Source organism: Excalfactoria chinensis, chromosome 3 (assembly GCF_039878825.1).
Source record: "Excalfactoria chinensis isolate bCotChi1 chromosome 3, bCotChi1.hap2, whole genome shotgun sequence".
NCBI lineage: Eukaryota > Metazoa > Chordata > Aves > Galliformes > Phasianidae > Excalfactoria > Excalfactoria chinensis.
Window position 1 is genome coordinate 104,047,548 of NC_092827.1, and position 19,986 is coordinate 104,067,533.

The 19,986-nt window shown below is 40.2% G+C and overlaps 1 long non-coding RNA gene across 4 annotated transcripts in view; it reads right to left on the reverse strand.

Moving 5' to 3' along the window:
* The window catches only part of LOC140250734 (uncharacterized), a 376,536-nt gene that overhangs the window by 84,730 nt on the left and 271,820 nt on the right, over positions 1-19,986 (reverse strand). For 3 of the 4 annotated variants that reach the window (XR_011903252.1, XR_011903250.1, XR_011903249.1), the window contains one exon: positions 17,346-17,483. The exons of the other annotated variant lie outside the window; for it this stretch is intronic. This is a non-coding gene — a long non-coding RNA (uncharacterized lncRNA). The remainder of the gene's footprint in view (positions 1-17,345; positions 17,484-19,986) is intronic. 4 annotated transcript variants of the gene reach the window in all.

Consider the following 19,986-nt stretch of genomic DNA (forward strand, 5'->3'; position numbering starts at 1 on the left):
GGGATTGAATAACAAATTGATGCGATACAATCACATCATTCACAATCACATAATGGACTATATCCCAATTTTCAAAAGGCATAAAGTATCCTCATTAATACGATAAGTGCAGCAGTCAAATCAGTACTACGATTTTATCAGGGTTTTTGACTGTACATGAATTAGAATATAAAATGCATACAGAATATTTAATAGAAAGCCTTTAACATTCTGTGAATGTATTTCTTACTGTCATTTACATTGCATTAAAGTGAAATTCCACATAAAAGCATAAAGAGAATACTCTATGTCCTAAATTATAGTTTTTCATTGTTGTCATGTCCACATACTGGAAATCTTATTCACAGGCTGTAATATCATCTTAAGTCTGAAAGGGGCAAGGTGTTTCTCTGTTTGTTTGGTATGGCTGTCAAGTAGAGCTGTCGCACAACAAGGTCAGATGGTCAGGATGAAGCCCATGGAGATTTGTTGGGGATGTGATTGTATGCAGTACCTGATCTACAACAGGAGCTTCCAGCTCCCATTCTCAGCCAAGTGCTGGTTTTTACCAGGTTTGAAGAGACGTTTCCTACTTTCAGCTCCTTTCATTTTTCCACCTTGCTTTCAGAACATGGTTCTAAATTAAAGTTTGCTAACAAGTATTTGACTTCAGTTCCAAGGGGATGCCTTTAGTCTTTAAGAAGTAAGAATGCACAATTTCTGTATGCAGAAATATTAAATTTTCCCTTAAAAACCAGCAACATCCATTTTTACAGCGTAACCTATTTTCACAGATGCGGTAGATTCATGGTTCAGATTTGATGGCTGATCTAGAAGAACAAGTGACTGCAAACTCACATTTGTTCTGTGCTCATCAAACCCCCTAGCATGGTCTGCATGATTTTTCTGACCATTATAATTGGACAAATTCTTCTTTTCTTTTTCCCCAGCGTGACTGGAACAGAAGAGAATGTAACAATACTACATACTCTCTGTGGACCAACGCATGTGCTTCTTCTGGCTGCAGCTTTTCAAACAGATGCAGGTCAATTCCTTTGAGAGGAACAGCAAGCACAAGTGCTTCCTTAGATGTCCAACACACAAGAAACCTGAAAGGTCTTACTGGTACCCTGAGATACAGACTTGGGGTTCTTCCCCTGATAAAAACAGTTGGTTTCTGTGGTATCTACATTTCCTTATTGCATGGTACCATTTGTGTTGCACAACCTTGTACCTAAAGCAAAAAATACACGATCATCACCAGCTCTATCCGCTCTGCTGCCTTGGAATGCATACAGCAGTTGTGTCAGTGATCCCCTACAAACTGGGCTCATCTGCACTCACTGGTTTTCCATATAATCTACAAGATCTGCCTGCTGTAAGTGAAGATCAGGTTTGAGACCATCTGAAGAACCTGAAGGTGCACACGTCCATGACATCCAACAAGATCAATAGATGGGTCTGTGGGAATTGGTGAATGAATCTGCCAATCCAGTATCCATTATAGTTGAAAGATCGTGGCAGTCTGATGAAGTTTGCACTGACTGGAGAAGGGGAATAATAGACCCCATTTTCAAGAGGGGAAAAACGAAGATCCAGAGAACTGCAGGCCAGTCATTCTCACTTGTATGCCTGACAAGATCATGGAGCAAATCCTCCTGCTTTAGACTAGATATCAGGAGGAAATTCTTTACTGTGAGGGTGATGAGACACTGAGCAGGTTGCCCCCTTCCTGGAAGCATTCAAGGCCAGGCTGGATGGGCTGTAAGCAACCTGTTCTAGAGGGAGGTGTCCCTGCCTACAGCAGGGGGGGTTGTCCCTTCCAACTCAAACTATTCTATGATTCTATGATTCTAAGGAATCATCTTTGTTGGAATCAAATGTAGGATTTTGGGGTGTACCAAATAACTGCTGGACTTTAAACCATGAGAGATTATACGACCCTCTTTCTCATTCCTTTCTAGTTTTTTTTTTTTTTTTTTTTTTTTTTTTTTTTTTTTTTCTGTTTTTGTTTGTTTGTTTGTTTTTTAATATCTGATCTTAATCCTTTAACCACCTTGACATCATTTAACTCCCATTGAACCTACTGGCTTCTGCAAGGATGTTTTTTCAGCAGATGATTCCATGAGCCTGTGATTCATATGCAGCACCCATATGTAAGGGATAAGATATGCAGCATCCAAGCGCAGGGAAAGAAAGAACAGGAAGTTATACTGCATTCGCAGAAGCAGCTACAGCTTTAACTGCTTCCTTTGCCTGTGAATTTACCGATACTTTCAGATCAGAGAGCAGTAAATATCAGCACTGCTATACTCAGGTTCTAGTAACCACTTATCCACATGGGAGCAGGAACGTCTCTGTTTGAAAAGAACACACAGACTGTTGTGTATGATCAGTGCTGTTTTTAGTACTGCATATATCACAAAAAGACCAAGGACTTTTATATAGTCAATGCGAAATAAAGAACTTGTATAAAAGTGATACCTCCTGAAACTGTCTTTTTGTAGAGCAAACAATCTGCTGCTTGATTGTAGAAAATGAGAGAAGTTAGAGAAGTGAGAATGGTACTTCTGACTGAATCTGCCAGGAGCAGATTATGAAGAAAGAAAACTCTCCTCTTCACTTCATCTTATTTTCAATATACTCAACGTCATGTAGCCAAGTCCCTGCAAGTCTGCAGGTGAATTATTTGTCATCTCAACTCCTTTACTTTGTGCCATAATAACACAGTTTTCATTAGGAAGAAGTCAATGTCCACCAAGCACATGTGTCCTGATATTAGGGGTGAGGACTTTAAAGAACATACCTTTGGTAAGTAGCTGCAAAGGCTTCTTGTTCTGCTTGAACAGCCAAGCAGAATAGTAGGTCACAGGTCTACAGGTGCTACTTTGAAGTATTGTGCTGGGATGCATGCTTGCCAAAGGAAATGACTGTGCACTAATGCTTGTGCAGGATGACCTGCTACGTTTGGAACACAGCTAGTATCTGAATATCAAGCTTGGGGTACCTCAAAGAGCATAGCAGAGTGACAAGGGACACAAGCACCCCATGCACAGCAAAAGGGATGGAGGCACATGCCCTGGTGTGTCCTGCAGAAGCTTGAGGTGAGCATTCCCATTCCTTGTGCAGGCTGTCCAGGTCATGCAGTTTTCTCTGACTCCTACCCTTGTAGTATGTCCAATATCCAAGAAAAGGACAATTCTACCCTTACTCTGTTGAAACTCTCAGAGATGACGTTCCTGGCATTTACTGTCAAGCAACTCTGTATGTAACAAACAGAAGCCTCTCACCCACAACAGCCTGAGCAGCACGGTGTTTTCATGATGATCCTTGCAGCATTTCACTCTTCACTCCTTTCTCCTCCTTTCTAAAATCACATGGAAAACACATTTCCTTTCTTCCCACTTGCACATTCACTGTTCCTACAGATTCCAGACTGCACTGAATGAGAAAATAGAGTAATTTGGGGCAGACATTTTCAAAGAGATTTCTGTAAGGTTTTCCTGTCAAGCCTCTAGTTAAAGTCAAGCAGTTCCAGGACTGACTTGCACAATTAAAATAATAGTCCTGATTAAGGCCTGGTATTAGTGAGCATTTTGCAGGGAGTATTTTACCCAGACGGTTTTAATCTTGTTACATTCAGAAATTAAGAATATTCAAATTCTTGGATTGCTGCAAATCCAAGCAAAACCCAGAGTACTTCAGCAGGTGATTCTGACACCTAATTAATTAACCCAATGTTCATCCTACAGGGACCACTTTTTTTTCCAGACCAGAAAGGAATCGGTTCTTTACAGTGGTGTTAAATGGTGTGGTATCAGTTTGCAGCATCATCTTTGACGTGAGATATGAAACAGAGGTCTGATCTATAATGGTATTCATAGATAATAGGGACTATTTTCAATAAGCATTAAGACTGGCTCAGTGCACTGGATTTCATGTTGACACTCAGTTTCAGCTACAAAGTCTCCTTTGGGGTTTCCCTTGAACTCAGAAGTCAAACTGGTGTCTTGTTCTAAGGCTGCTATAGTATCACAGTTGATGAAGAATGCTGCCATGCCAAGAGCGCCATGCTTCTCTCCCAGCAAGCCTGGGAGAGAGGATGACCACAGGAGTACAAGGGACAAGACCATTTCCCAACTCTACCTTCTAAGAAAATCACTGATGCAAACACATCCAAACCTAAGTTTGCAAATGGAGTTTGTGCCACTGAAAGGTTATCTGACAGATCTTTAGTGTGAATGATGATACGTAAATACGGAATATTTCATGTGAAAAAGCTAGAGAAAATGTAACTTCTAAATTTAAATGTGATCTTTTTTTCTCTTTCAGCATCTCTCGGTTCTTCCTATGGATGCCTTTGGCTCTAACGAGATGTAACAAATTAAATAAGCATGAACTAAAAAGGGAAATAATTACAAACAAATAGATAATAATCATTTCTCCAGCTACAAAATGTACAGCCTGGTGATGAGTTTGCCTGTTTCTATCAGAAATTCAAACGTGTCTGTGTGACAAATCTGATCAGCTGTTTGCATGTAAAAGATATATGTCTTTTCTTCAAGTTTTCTGATTAGGATTTTAGGTATTATTTCTGATGTTTTTCTAGATTGACATCCATGCTCCACTTTGATAATGAATACCCCAAGAGAGCACAGAGACAAGACTGGGTCTCAGAAGCAAGGAGCATTTCAATCAAAGATGGTTTGTTAATAATAAAGTAAGAAAAAAAAGCCATTTGCTTCTTTTGCAGTGACTGCAGCGCTGACCCCCTCTTGGTCCTGCTAGGCCTGTCTGAGCAACAGCAGAGTTCAGTGGTAATTAAAGCAACAGTGTTGTGAAAAAAGTGTGAATTACTTTTACAAGAAGACTTGGATGTTGCTACCAACTGACAAAGCACAGCAGGAGAACTCTGCTGGATATTAAAGAGCTCTATGGTAGTCACTGTATTGTAAGGTGGCTTTTCAGCACAATGCAAAATTGTGACTTTTCACAAGTTTATATCTCAGGAACCATTTGAGTTATCGGCTTAAAATTTAGTGTGTTTTATAAGGCACACAGCAGACACCGTAAATGTGTCATACTTGGTAAAATCCGGTCCTGGTTAAATTATGTAGGTCCTAAATTCAATTTTTACCCTTCAATTATGACTTCACCGGGTAATTATTGCAGTATTACATCCCGGGCTGTTGTGCAAAATTACATAAAGGTATACGTATTCAGACATCTCTCAGCAAATTACTGCGGAGTCAAATTGCCTGGATTTCCATTTTTGACATTTTTAAAACTAAAAAGCATAGCACCTCACGCTTATTGGCACTGCGCAGAGAATATATACCAGGTACTAGACTGCAGCCTTGTACTGTACTGTATAAACATCCTTTTAAGACAATGGGATTCTGTGAGAAAACACAAAGGGCTGGTTGTGACCAATTCTTCACTATCTCAGTGTATTTTTTCTGTAGTCATCAGAATAAGCACACGTTAGAGCAGACTGTATGGGTTGTTTTTATCCAGCATGCACTGAGAAAAGGGGACAGATCCTTACGTATGCAACAGCATTGTTCTTCAGGGCGTGATAGGATTTGATTCACTAGTCACTATAGTGGTTTCTGAACTCAGTTTCAGTACAGTGTGAGGAATTTATATAACCGTCAACAGAAAGTTTTCATTTAAGACTTAAAGGAGCTTTCCTAAATACGCACTCAGGTTCTGCTTTGAACAAAATCTCTGACCTACTCCGAGCAGCCCGGACAGTTCATCATTTACAAGAAATCACAAAGAAGGGCTGTTTACTTCGACACATTTCCAAAGGGAAATGGCACTTTTTGTTCCGGCAGATAAACACAGAAGACGAATAGAATTATGAAAATATACTGCGAGCCCAGGATGGCAGCCACATAAAGAAACATAGTCCAGTACCTACTGCTATCCCTAGGGCTGCAAGCCTCATTACCCATGGAAAATTTTTCTTTTCCAAACTTTGGAAGACAGTTGGTATGTGCTGCTGACTGTTCTAGGGAATGAGGGAGAGGCTGGGCAGCCCACAGGAGAAATGATGCACAGATTCAGTTTTGCAGTCCTGGGGTTACCCCGAGACAAATCACTGTACATTGTTTGGCAGAGGCTTGACAGAAACTGTACGAGCAGTTCTTCTCCTAGGTACAGCAGTTCCACCAGCTGTGCTCATGGATCCCTGTAATGCAGCGAATCACTTTTGTCTTATATATCTAATAGCGAAAAGATCATTTGCTTACAGTTTTGTTAACATCAAAATAAAATCACAGATTTCAGAACCCCCACAGCTGGGGAGTTGGGAGAGAGACACGCAAATCCACAAATGTGCAAAGCACAGCTGTCACAGAATTAAAGAATTGAGAAAATACACAAAATAAACTTGGAGGAGGGGGGGACATGAGAAACAGCCTCGGAAAATTTTAAGAGCCTTGTGGAGCGCGTGCTCAAATGGTGGGTGCTGTTTACAGCATGTAGACAATGAACAACATAAAAAAATCTTTTAAAAATCATTATTCTACCTGATGTTTTCTTTCTGGAATTCCAAAGGGACAACACGAACCCTTTGTTCAACCCCTTCCTATGTCTTTCAAAGCTTAGGTAGCTCTTAAGGCGTGATGCAAGTCTTTTGTGCTAGGCAAAGTAAGAAAAGCTTGCTAGAATTCAGAAATACAGTTCAAAACAATAGGCTCCCACCCAGCAAATCAAATGCCCTGTTATTTCTCTCAGATACGTCCACAGCTGTATAGAAAAATAATCAGATCTCCAGTATCAGTATTGTAAACATAATATCAAAACAAATTTCCATGAAGCTAATCCCTTTAACCACCGCTCACTCCTAGGCTGCCTGGCTCTCACCAATAAATAATTCCGTCCTTGAAATACAAGACTTTGAACAATGCTTTTGGATTTGTTTGCAGTTAGCAACCAAACCTTTGGTTTTCGTAAAAATTACACCCAACGTGAAAAAAAAAAACACAAAAAACTCACTTTTATTTTACTTTTCATTCAAGAAAAGATTGATATTTTCAATGATCTAGCAAAAAAAAAAAAAAAAGTAAAATAAAATTGATTATATGCTTAACAATACGCATATGTTGTTGCTCATTTGCTTAAGTGCTTTGCTGGATGAAGGTCGAAGCGCTTCCAGCCTTAAAGGATGAAACCTAAATGTTGCTTTCCGCCCTTTTCCCACCCTGAAAGTAACTAAGCTAATGGCAAAGTTGATTAAATCAGTGGAAAGCTTAGTGCTTCACATTCAGGACATTGGATTCTGAGTCACTCAACTGTCTTTCTTTACCATAACAGCACTAAAGCCATAGAACCTGCATCTGGAATTAACATAAAAAGTCGTGGCTGCTGCTTTCTCTCATGACAGACGGGTCGCCTCAGAATTACAGGCTGTAGCCATCAGTTCTTACTCACACGCTTCAGAAGAGTGCATTGCACTGTGAACGTATGTAGTGATGTGGCTGTTTATTCCCAGGCACAGACACATGGCAGGGGTTAGCAAGAAGTGGTGAAAATCCTTGTCCCATCACAGCAAATGCTACGCCTTTATGCCAACAGCTGATTTGAATCCTGAGAGAAGTCGTCTGTGCATGGTAGCAAACAGACATGGCCCATGCAGGGAAAGGTTACGTGAGACCATTTGTGAGTGAGTGCCTCCCACCAACATGAAAAGTCACAGCCACTTAACTTGAGGCACACTCTAGGACAAAACCAGCAAGCAGTGTGTCCAACCAGTAAGAAAAAACTCGGTTGCTTTTTTATCACATTACTTCCTATTCTTCTCTCAATATGCAAAAAGAAATGCAACAGGTATTGATGCAAGTGACATGTCAGTCTTCAACTTTCTTTGTCAAATAGAAACAATTAGAATACAATTAAATGACAGTCCTGTGCTCTTACAGCATCATTACAGGTCTGTTCACAGCACTACTGCTTGTCTAAGCCATTATTCTTTGCTTGCTTTTAGATCAATTTTGTAGTTAACCTGAGCTTCTCTGATCAATCAGATCTTTAGATATTCACACATTCAAATTTAGGAAGATAAAGTCAATGCCTTTGGAGTATTATCTTCATGCACTTCATGGACTCAAACATGTATGCTCTAGAAGTAAGAGAGCCTTCAGCTGATCACTGTTTACTTTACCATAGGTAATACTAAATAATATGGGGAGAAATGGCCACATGAGAGTGTAAGGACTGCATTTTTGTTGTTTTCTTCCCTTAACTGGCTAATTAATTTAAAGACCAATTGGACTAAGTATGATCACGTGACTGAGAAAGCAACTTGTTCAAATAATTCAAGACGAAAGGAATGCATTACACCTCAAATCTTCCACCTGCTCAGCAACATATACAAAAGTATGTTTGTGAAGTATAGTTCACAAATAGACACAGAACATGTGGGCTCTGGGTGATATTCCATCACCATCAGTGCACCCTTTAATTAGTACATAATGAACACATACTCACACATCTTTTATCATGTTAACTGTCGAGAGCCTCTCTGTTCTACCAGACCCAAGCCAGCTGTGGTGAACTGATCACTCAGCAAAGTAAAGCAAAGTAAGATGTGGAGCCATTTGCTCACCATGCTCCCTTGTAGTACAAATACTGAGCACGCCTCGCTCGCTTAGGGAACTGACACAAAACAAACAAATCAAACAAGCAAAAAAAGGTGGACAAACAGCTGGAACAGTGCAAATAAATGGATGTCTCTTGTTTAGTATCAGATTATTATTATTATTTTTACTATTTTTTAACATGTGCTTTGTTTCAACATTAACCTCAAGAGCTAACATCAAATGCACTCCTCCTAGACTTCATAGAAGCCCTCCCATTTTCTCAAGAAATGAAGGATCTTGTCTTTCTATTACATTACAGATAAAATAGCTCATTCTCACCATATTTGCCTCAAAATATTACACTATAAAAAGTACATTTGGTTTTAAAATGCCTATGGATTTCTAAAAATAAAATGAAGGCACCGGCATTTAAATAAATTACAGTCTTCTGGTATTCACATATTGCAAGATCTGCAGCAGATATGGGTGAGTTTAAAAGAATACGTAACTTACTTTTATCATGTCATGTATCATCCAAAGAAGTCAATTTTTTACAATTAGGCAGTGTTGTAAATTAACACCTATAACAGTTTGGTTTCCAACCTGGATTTAAAGTGGAGTTAGAGGAGAAGGGGCCTTCTGCATTCAGGACCTCACCTTTCCACCAGTAAATAAGTGACACAGACTAAGTCCATTTGCCAGAGGGTGAAAGGGGATGGTGGATGTGCAGAAGCAGCACACTGTGAGCTTATGTCAGAATCAGTGCCTCCAACTACCAGTGAATGACGAAACCCCCAGCGCTTCACAGTCGTATGAGTGGCATAATTTCCTGTAGAGACACTGCTGTTGGTCTTATCACTTGGTTGCCTCAGCTAATCACCTCATTTGCCTACGCTGGCCATTTGGTGAGATAAAGAATGAGGCGCAAAGGGGTGGCAATGTATGGTGGCTCTGAGAGAATGAAAATTAAATGATTATATGTGAGGTTAAACTAACAAAGTTATAGAATTGTCCGTACAGCTTTTTTAATTATTATTATTTTGGGCCCTAAATAGTACAACAAGGTTCTCACAGAACTTCCCAATGCAATTAGATGCACGTAGTTGTGCTTTCCTCCAGCAGTAACACAAAACACATAGCAGCAGCATTGCTCAGGACATGAGTCCCAGGAAACATGAGTGTGTAGAAACTTCTGTATGTAGACATTCACATGCCACGTGCTCGTAGAGTATGGAAATGTAGAAGCTGACACGTGCACAGATGAATATTAAACTTGTTCTACTAGGATAGTTATCAAATTACCATTCAAAATGAAGACTAGCTAGCTATCTCTTGTACTACCTCAGATAGGCAGTCATTTACTCAGGGGATTCTTATTGTTAAAAGACAAGCAGAGAAGAGTAGACACACAATAGACAGCAGAAGCAAGTGTGACATTATGGCAGGGACAGGCTTTGCCACAGGGTTCCAAAATACTTTCTACAGGCTGCCCAGGCTGCCCACTGACAGGGTAACACGTATTGCAGACTAGCGCCGAGCAAGCAGCACAAGTGTTTAGTGTGAACTGCTCCTTTAAAGCAGTTCTTTTGTCCTGTCTGCAAGATGAATGTAGTTTGCTGAAACTGAGTTTCTTTAGTCTAGTTTGTACAGGTACAGTGGCTGGCAATATCTGCAGCCAGGCTTTGTAAGGCACAGCTCTTGAAGGTACCCCATATACTAGTGTAAGTGGTAAGTAAAATAAGAAGAAAATGATGACATTCTTCAAGAAACAGCTTTAGGTCCTTGAAAATGATTATTTCAGTTTGCCTGCAACTGTAAAAATGAGTTTCAGGTAATAGCTTTTCTTTTATATAGTAAATGATAAATGAGCATTTAAACATTGACTCATCCACCAACTAAGATACAAAGAACATAAAAACTCACTGTGCTAACAGGGAGTTTGAGAACTAAAGTCACCTGATTTTTCAACCTGGTGATTACACCATAAGGATGTTCATTTGTCTTTACTTCCACTCCAGTGTTCCAAAAAAGTATATATATTTCCACCAGAGACAATCAACCCTTTTAGCTTCTGCCATTTATATCTCTGCTCTAACCCCACAAGAGCTCTCTGTTCAAAGTTCATGGGTCTTTTATGTCCATAATGACCATAACTGGAATATTCTGACCTCAGGATACATAGAGAACAAAAATATTAAAATAAATCCTCCTCTGGTGTTTCCCCTTTACTCACTATAGGATTAAATAATCTAAGAACAAAACTTGGGGAAAAAAAAAAAAAAAAGAAGAAGAAAAAAAGAGTGTCATCCATGTTGATACCAATAGCAGTTCACACATTCAGCTCCTCCTTTTGTCTCAATGCGACAGAAATGAGGGGGGAAAAAATCATTATACCGAGCCCAGGATTTTTCAAATGGAGAATAAAAATAAAATCACCAAAATAACAGATTACGAGGAAGAAGCTCCATGATTATTAACACAAAGGTTTTCTTTTTTTTTTTTTTTTTCCTAGAATAAACCTTTCTAAACCTTTGTAATGAATACCAATGTGTGAAAACTCCAACAGCACAAACAAGTTCACTTCAAAATAACTATTATTTAATAGACCAATTCAGTTTTAACATTTCAGCAGACAATCTGCGTTCATGGGGAGTCAGAGGTATAATTTCTTGCCAGGATTTTATTTGAATCGTCTCCTGCATTATGAAAGGAAACTACAGGTACTAAGCCATTAAGATTTGACTGTGCGCCATGCAAGGAAATCTTCCATTAGGTTTTGGGGGCTTTGAGGCTGGATTTGTTTGTTTTGAATCAAGAAGGAAATTATTCAGTGGCCTTCATTTTACAAGTTTTCCTAACATAAAATGTGTTTCTTGGCTTTGTCACTAAACTACCACATATATATGTTTACCCGGAGTATATGCAGCTCTTTGAAAGCAAGTCAAGATCTTAGCTCATTTTTAGCAAATATGTGTTTTCAAGTTAAAGCACGTTGTTTGTTTTTCCTTTATCTTGTTCATCGTGCTCTTTGTCTGTTTTCTACAATGAAATGGATACTTCCTACTCAGATCCTTGGCAGGCAGATAATATTGCTGTAGTTTTTAGAAGTGCCCTGCACACAGCAAACACTATCACAATGGTCATGCAAAAAAAGAAATATATGCAAAAAAAAAAAATTACACATACTTAGAAAATAATTCATAAAAATGCTTCTCAAGCAGTTCACTGGGAACGTGCAAAGGAGATGGTCCAAGAAGTCTGAAACAAACTCATTTGGTTCAGTGATGTGATTTTTCCCCCATCTCTAAAGGGTGAAGAACACTGAGTTCATGAATTTGGTGAGACTTGCTTTCTAGCCTTCAAAACCCTTGGAAAATAGTTGGCTGCAACTCTGTATGAAAGCTTCTATATCCTATAAATGGTTTCCTGTGATCCAAATGCTGAAATAAAAATAGACAAAGGATTTCAGGGAGAGTGTATATTAACTAGGGTCTTCAATCACTAGCATTCCAGCAGTCAGAGAGTAATTCCTTAATCAGAGTACAAGTATAAATGAAGGATAGAGTCAGCGTGAAAAAAGGCAAAAACACAGTTCAAAGCAGAACATGCTCTGTAACTTCTACATGCAAATTGTCATTAGAGCAGGACAAATGAGGCACATTTGACAATAACACAATGCTTGTCCAACACTTCGTGTTGTAAGATCCTGCATTTAAGGTGCTTAAAACTTTGCCAGACTTTAGTAATTTTGGCCAAAATATCCTCAAAATGAATGGTTTGGGAATACAGACGCACAACCAGCAGGACTGCTTCTCAAAATGACCTTAAGGAGAAAACACTGAGATAACAAACAAACAAAATACCTCCCCAAAGCCCACCTGCATTTCACTGACAAATATGCCTTCATGCTTTAAAACACTTACTTAAATTCTGGCAGGGAAACCATTGTGAGATCAGAAATTTGTCTTTTGTTGTCTCCAAGGGAAAAAAAATTCATAAAGAAAGGAAGCTCTCCTACCCAACAAAGTCTCAGCATGCAGCATGTAAAAACTTGGCCATGACCTTCTGTGCCCTCCTCCTGTCCTGCCACCAATTTGAGGGCTGTGGAAGGAAGCCCTCTGCTCCCCAGGTACGTCTTGCTGACCAGAAAGGCCTCTGTTTACACTGTGGCACTAAGCTTGGGCTGAAGTGTGGGCCCATATTCACCCTCATTTGCTGTGAGAGGGGGGCTGAAATAAAGACAACCTGGCACATGTGGCTATGCACACAGAGATCCCCACCTCTGTTGATACGGAAGTTGGAAAATGCCCACTGAGTAACACAGAGGTTTCAGAAAGCTTGAATGTGACATTTCCTGACTTGGGAGTGCTTAACTTTGTAACCCTAGCATTCTTCCAAAATAGGTTTTAAATGTAATGTCCTACTTGCATTTGGAAATGATCAGCCACCATCCCACCAGGTTTCCAGCCACTCCCATTTTAAAAGATACACCCTAAGGACCGACATACATAATTCAGGTTTTGGATGACAGCAACCCCTCTGAAACCTCCTGCCTTGGCTGTCAAAGAAATTGACCTTTCTGAGTTTAAAGGTGCTTTCTCATAGGAATTATCTCAAAAGTTAAAGGTTTTTAACATCCACTCAAGAAAAGCAATATCTGAAAGTCTTCTGGACTCCACTTTGGGCTCCTGAATATATTTCTTATTAGCAATGTTGAGGATGGTTAAGGTCTTCAATCACTTGTCCAATGATAATTATGCACATATCTTTACACTACAGATCTTCTACATATAAATGCAATAAAACACTTAATTATAATTTAAATAATAAATAATTTTCATTAAGAATTCTTTGAAAAGTAACCCTGCATTTCAAGACTTTTACCTGAGACAGCAGTTGCACACATGCTTTATTTACAGCTAATACATACAATCTGAGCCATCAACCATTAAACTAAGGTTGAATGTTACATACAATCATACATTATACTCTGATTTCCAGGATGCTGAGCTTTGGAAACTTTTGCTGACTTTGAAAACAAGACCTAAACTATAGACATCAATGGCATGGAAGTCCCTCTCTCTGTCCGTTCCATCACATAACAGCTGCTCAGTTATGTTACACTTTCTCTGCCTTGATTTGTACTCATTTTCACTGTTCCTAAATTACCATTTTGTGATGATAATCTCTCTCAAACTCACATGAATTTCAGTCACCAGAGAGGCTGGGAGGCCTAGATTATCCCATACAGTGCCTAAGCATGGAATCAAGTGATGTTGAGCTGTACATAACTGTCAGGAACAGCACCCCTGGGAGAACAACCATTCCTACAGACCATTGAGGAAGCCAGTCCTGACTGTTTTTACTTCAAATGTCACTGAGATACCTGAAATGTAGCAGTAAATCCCACCCTTTGTCAACAGGGACATGGTGTCTTTGCCAAGTATGCCACTGAAGAAACTATAAACTTCAAAGGGAAACCCTGCAGATGTTGAGTAGTCCAGATAGAGAAAGACATACAGTCCCCTACACAAGTGTCTCTGCTCCTGCATGGCACAGCCCATCCTTCTTGTCACATCTTCCTCTTTGCTAAGACTTTATGCCCACACAGTGATGAAGCAAACAGCAGATAATGCTGACCGCCCTAGGCCCCCTGACTGTCCTTCAGGATGATGCCACAATTCATAGGTGTTACTACAGCCTTTATCCACTTTGTTTTTCTCCTGGAACCAAAACGTAGCATCCTACCAGACATTCTGAAGGGAACAATTCAGTCTCAGATAAAACTAAGACAATTCTTTATTATTAGGGATGTTCTTCCCTGCACGTTTCTTTATTTAAAAAAATGCAGAAGGAAGAATGAAGACTATGTGATGAATTTTCAGCTAAGGAAGCTAAATGTAGACTATGTTTTCTAAGTTTTTTCTTGAATGAATTGATAAAGTCAAGCCACTTAAATTGCTGGGTCACGTCCATCACTTGAACAAGCATGTTTCTATAAAAAAAGAAGTAAGAGTTTTGTCACAGAACATCAATACTAAAAATCACTAGGCAGACTGCTTGGGTGAAGTGCTGGATCTGCAAAGTCAACGGCACAAGCTCTATTGACTTCTGCAGAGAAGTTACCCCCGATTCTCACAGGTGACATTGAACTGTGGATGTGCTTCGAGCACTTCAGAGCTATAAGGAAAACGTGAGCGCTTTGCTCTTGCCCTTTTAGTGGGACACAGAAGCAGAGCACAGCCATGACTGTAAAAGCCTAGTTATTTTGAAAAAACTTAGGGTTTTTAAAAGATACATCGTTAGTGACTTATTAGCAGCAGATCCTCTGTCACTAGAGAGATTTATTTATTTGTTCTTTGGTCAGGGGGTTGTTTGTTTTGTTTCATTTTTAATCACTTTCCATTTTCTAGAAATGATGTGAGCCAAAAACAGCTGCCCCGTGCCTGGACACTAACCACACCTAATTCAAACACAAAGGCCACCAATGCCACCCAACCCCAAGTCTTCAGGAGAGGCACCCAGACCCAGGCCTTTGCCTCAAGGCCACTTTTATACAGAACACTCCCTGCAAATTTTATAGTCAGAATTCACCTGGAATTCTATGATCTGAAAAGGCACTCTGAATTTTCAAGAGTAACAACATATTAAATGAGCTGCTGCTGGATCGGTGATGGAAAGTACAACCCATGGACTAACAGAAAGGAGACACAGACATGATGTTCACATGCACTGCACCAGAGTGTTGGACAACAAGCAAGGGTTTAGCATCTTGGGTATGCCACAGAGCTTAGGTGTGCAATTAGGTAGTTTCTGAGATATACAAGGTTTTAACACTCAGTGTATTGTGCTTTAGCACACCTGACTGCCATTTCTCAAATTAAAAACAAATAAAACCAAAACCAGGCAGTGAACCAAAACAGTTTCACTACAGAGAGGTTTTCCTTGCAGAGTCAAGTGACATACCAAGTTTAACCACTGAATTTCAGGGTCCTAAAAGCAGATTTGATATCTAATCATCCAGGTGATTTTGCAGGAAACAGTGTTGCAACACTGTGGCAACGCAGCATCAAGGCTGGCAGGAAGGCATTAATGAAAGAGAAAGTAGTTTTTCCTTAAAGCATCCTCAATTTTATATGCTCTGCCATGTTTTCCTACCGCTGCACCCTGCAAAGCACCAGGACATTTGCACCAACTGGCCTGCACCGCCAACTTTCAGACACTGATGTATGCAGACAGAGAGTAATTTATACAGGCGATAGTTAAAAGAAATGTTAACCTGAAAGTTTATGTTTATCTCTGGGGAAGAAAAAGGACAGAAGGTAGAGGCATAAGAAAGAGATCTGTAAAAGGTTCTGAGTGAAGATAAGACCATAAAGGTCTAAAATTTTGCTGTTGCTGCTTTCGTATTGCAAAAATAATGATAGAAAATAAAAAAGCATATGCTACATTCCCTAAATTTTCATTGGCATCACAATTTCAGCACAAGTTTTATGCCAAATTACATTTTACCTCTTTCGCCTCATTTCAGTGCTCTCGGTCCTGCTTCGCAAAACTTACATGTGTTTCTACGCAAGTAACTGAAACTCAAGTCCTCCTATTCCAATTTGAAATGAAAAGATCATGCATTTTGATAGCTGATTTTCTTACGTGATTGCTGCCCATTTCTAAAACCGACGCTATTAGAAGTTGTACATTTTCCTTTCCTATAGTTGCTTAACTTCCGTGATAATTTTAGATTAAAATTAATTCACAAGATTAAATAAGTTGGGATATCAAAAATAGAACTATAGAATGATAAAGCAATACAGATATTTTAGATATAGCACAAAGACTTTTAATTAAAACACAGAATCTTCAATTTGCTCCTAAATAAAACAGTAACCTTCACTTGATTGATTCTAGGAGCGTTGCTGATATATCTTGTTACAGTTCTGTGAATCATATATTAATTAACAATTTGAGTAATTAAAATGTTTTTATTCTTTAAAGGCGTTAGAAATGGAGCCACATATCTAACACATATGAGCAAAATGGGATGCACGGTAGTGCAGAGGAATGAAATGTAGGCCTGGCCGGCTGCTATATGCTTTGAGGTATTTTAGCTTACTTGCTGTGTGATTTGTAGAGTCTCAGCTGATCTAAAAGACTAACCTGTTTTGTTTTGTTTTGTTTTGTTTTTTATCTAGGTATCACTGATGCAGTCCTTACCGCTAAAGGGTAAATCAAGTCTCTGTTTACTGGAAATCCTCTAGCATTTGCAGCTTCTGTTGAAACTCAGTGCATTTATGAGCTCCAAAAAGCAATTATCTGTGTACAGAAACATACCCGTACAGCACCACTTTCTCGTCCTCTGAGAAATTAGTTGCTTACTGCACTTCAGCAATTCACATGTTTACTTCTTCACACACATCACGGCCAAAATCTCACCTCACTCGCGCCAGTGACACCGGAACACTTCTCATGGCACCGCAGTTACTGAAAGCATCATTTTGTGTAGATGATGGTACATACTGAGTGTTTCAGTCTGCGCCTTGCTGGCCAACCCCTGGTCCTTCAGAGCTCCCTCCCCACTCCTCAGGACCCCCGGAGGCAACTTGAAGTCTCCACTGCAAACACCTTCTCCTCGCCTCCTCGCTTCTGCCCAGCTGCTTCTAGCAAAGCCCTCCTGCCCACCTGTGTACTTCAGGGGATCCCAGCCCCCCCTGCACACACAACTCTGCAACTTCTGCTGCCTCCACACTTAGGATGCTTTTCACTTACACACATGCTACTCACTTGTTTGCCTTGCATTTTTATTCCTCTTCTGGCCAGCTTTATTTTCACACCCTTTCCGAGAGCAGTGCTGCTGCAGGTGTAAATATTAAATCATTGCCCAAGGATGGTATCTACCACAGGTTTCATCAAGGCTCTGTTCTAAAAATGAAACAAAACAAAAGAAAATCCTTTTGAATGCCTCAACAAATTGTACGTTATACTGTCAACTGTAAACCTCTGATGAAAAATACATATGTACATAAATTTATATGTTGCCCTAAGGAATATAAAAATACACAGGTACCATAAAACTACCTTTCTGTGCACAGGTGCTTGTGAGCACTCACCACAGCAGTGACTTCATGTGTGTATCCTTACACCAAGCTGCAGGACGGCTGCTTCCTGCTCAGTGCCAACTGTTCAACCTGCTCCAAAGAGTTTCCCCAGTACATCATACAGATGTTAGCAGTCCTTTCCCTCCCTCTCTCTCTACACTGCCCTTGTGAGGCCCTATATAGAGTACTTTGTCCAGGTCTTGGACTGCCATTACAAGAAAGACAAGGAACTGTTGGAGAGGTTCCAGAGGAGGACCACAAAGATGATCAGAGGGCTGCAGCACCTCCCTCACAAAGACAGGCTGAGGGAGCTCAGCTTGTTCAGCCTGGAGAAGGCTCCAGGGTGACCTCCTTGCAGCCCTTCAGTACCTGAAGGGAGCCTATAAACAGGAGGGTAGGCAACTCTTTACAGGGGTAGAACTTGGCAGGACAAGGGGAAACAGTTTTATGTTGAAGGAGGGAAGATTTAGGTTGGATGTCAGGGGGAAGTTCTTTACTAAGAGAGTGGTGTGGTGCTGGAACAGGCTGCCCAGAGAGGCTGTGGATGCTCCATCCCTGGAGGTGTTCAAGACCAGGTTGGACGGGGCCCTGGGCAGCCTGGTTCAGGATCAAATGTTGGGACTGGTGGCCCTGCATGTTGCAGGGGTTTGGAGCTTCGTGATCCTTGCTGTCCCTTCCAACCCAGGTGATTCTGTGATTCTATGATTCCTTCAGTATTCAGGAACCTTAATAGCAGAAACAATGTTGAGTCCCGTTCAGGTATTTCCTATGTAAAACACATCATAACTCAATTTCAGTGTTTAAACTTCCATCCTAACTTAGGTTTAAGATGGTTTCACTGTTGGAACCCCTAACTTCCCACAATGCAATAGAGTTTTTTGGCGCAACTATGTAACACACGCGAGACAACTTTCATTGTTTCTCAGTGGAATGGAAATGGTTCAACTGCAAAACAGAGATCTCCGCCAGAGTCAAGTTGTCTGCATAGGCAGGTCAACAGTGTGAACTCCTTTCTCTGCACATCTTCACCTGCCATCAGATCAGCACAGATATTGAAGGGTTGAGCACAGCTAGGAACAAAGCAGGCCTGTGTTGGTGCAGGGGCACAAATTCTTCCACTTACAGAACAAGGCTTGTAGGAAAGCAGTTTGTGAGACACAGCTAGAGCTAATCTCAACCAAGTAACCGCTGAAGCAACAATTGCATATTTTCTTCCACAGACTAATCATCAGCAAAGAGCGTTTATAAAGAAGCAGGAGTGTCATATATCACATTCTGCTTTAAGAAAAAATCTGGACTTCAGGCTCCTGGAGCTAAGGAGACATTCCTTAACTTCCACCAGATGTAGAACACATATTTTCCTTTCAGGGCAGTTGCTGGAATAAACGTCTGACACAAACCAGTGAATGCTACTGCAGGCCTGATTTCATCCAGTCCCCAGCATCCTCTAAAAAAGGTAAATAAACACGAAGTATGTAGAGGATTAATGATCACTAACTGATGTTTTCTTATGAGAAGTGGGGCAATTCAGTGAAGACTGAAAAGATGAGGGAGGCAGAAATTAAACTAAACACTACTTTCACCAACCGTACATGCTTTGAGACTCACTTTCATATATGACCTAGGTGCCATGATTAAAGAACACAGGAGAGGCAGAGCCCCACTGCAGCTTTCAAAGCACAGTCATGACATTATAACATTAAGGAAATGCCCTCAAGGAAAAAGGCTCCATCTGGATCAAATGGCTTCTTACTGACCACAGCACAGAAAGTTAATGTAGGAACGGATCTCTGCCTGGAAAACAGGAGGGGAGGGGGGTGAGAAATGAGACCTGTAAATACCTCAGATCAGGATGCTTTGTTGGTGGGCTTTTTAAAGAAAGAGCAACAGCAATAGCATCCCGAGTCCAAATTTGCCTGCAGCATTTTGAAACCCATTCTCAACAATGCAAATGTTGCAGTTTTACTGACATTAGCAAAGGAAACAGAGAGGTGATTTTCAAATGGTTAAAATAAAGTTGGACACAAGGAAGATCATGAGTGGACAGGTACAAAATTCTGTGCTTTATTTCCCTTACTTCCATGCTTAGGGGAAAAAAAGAAGCATATACAGAAGTACACACACACAATGATGCCAACTCTCTTCATCTGATAATTTCAGCCAATAAAGCTGTGAAAACCACTAAGTCCCAGCTTCAAAGCTATCAGTGTTATTACAGATGAGCCTCTCTTTTCGTCACTCTTTTTCTCACTCATACACGCACACACACAGAGACGAGCTGCCAGTTCTATTTATTAGACTCCTCATACACAGAGAGCAGATAGCTC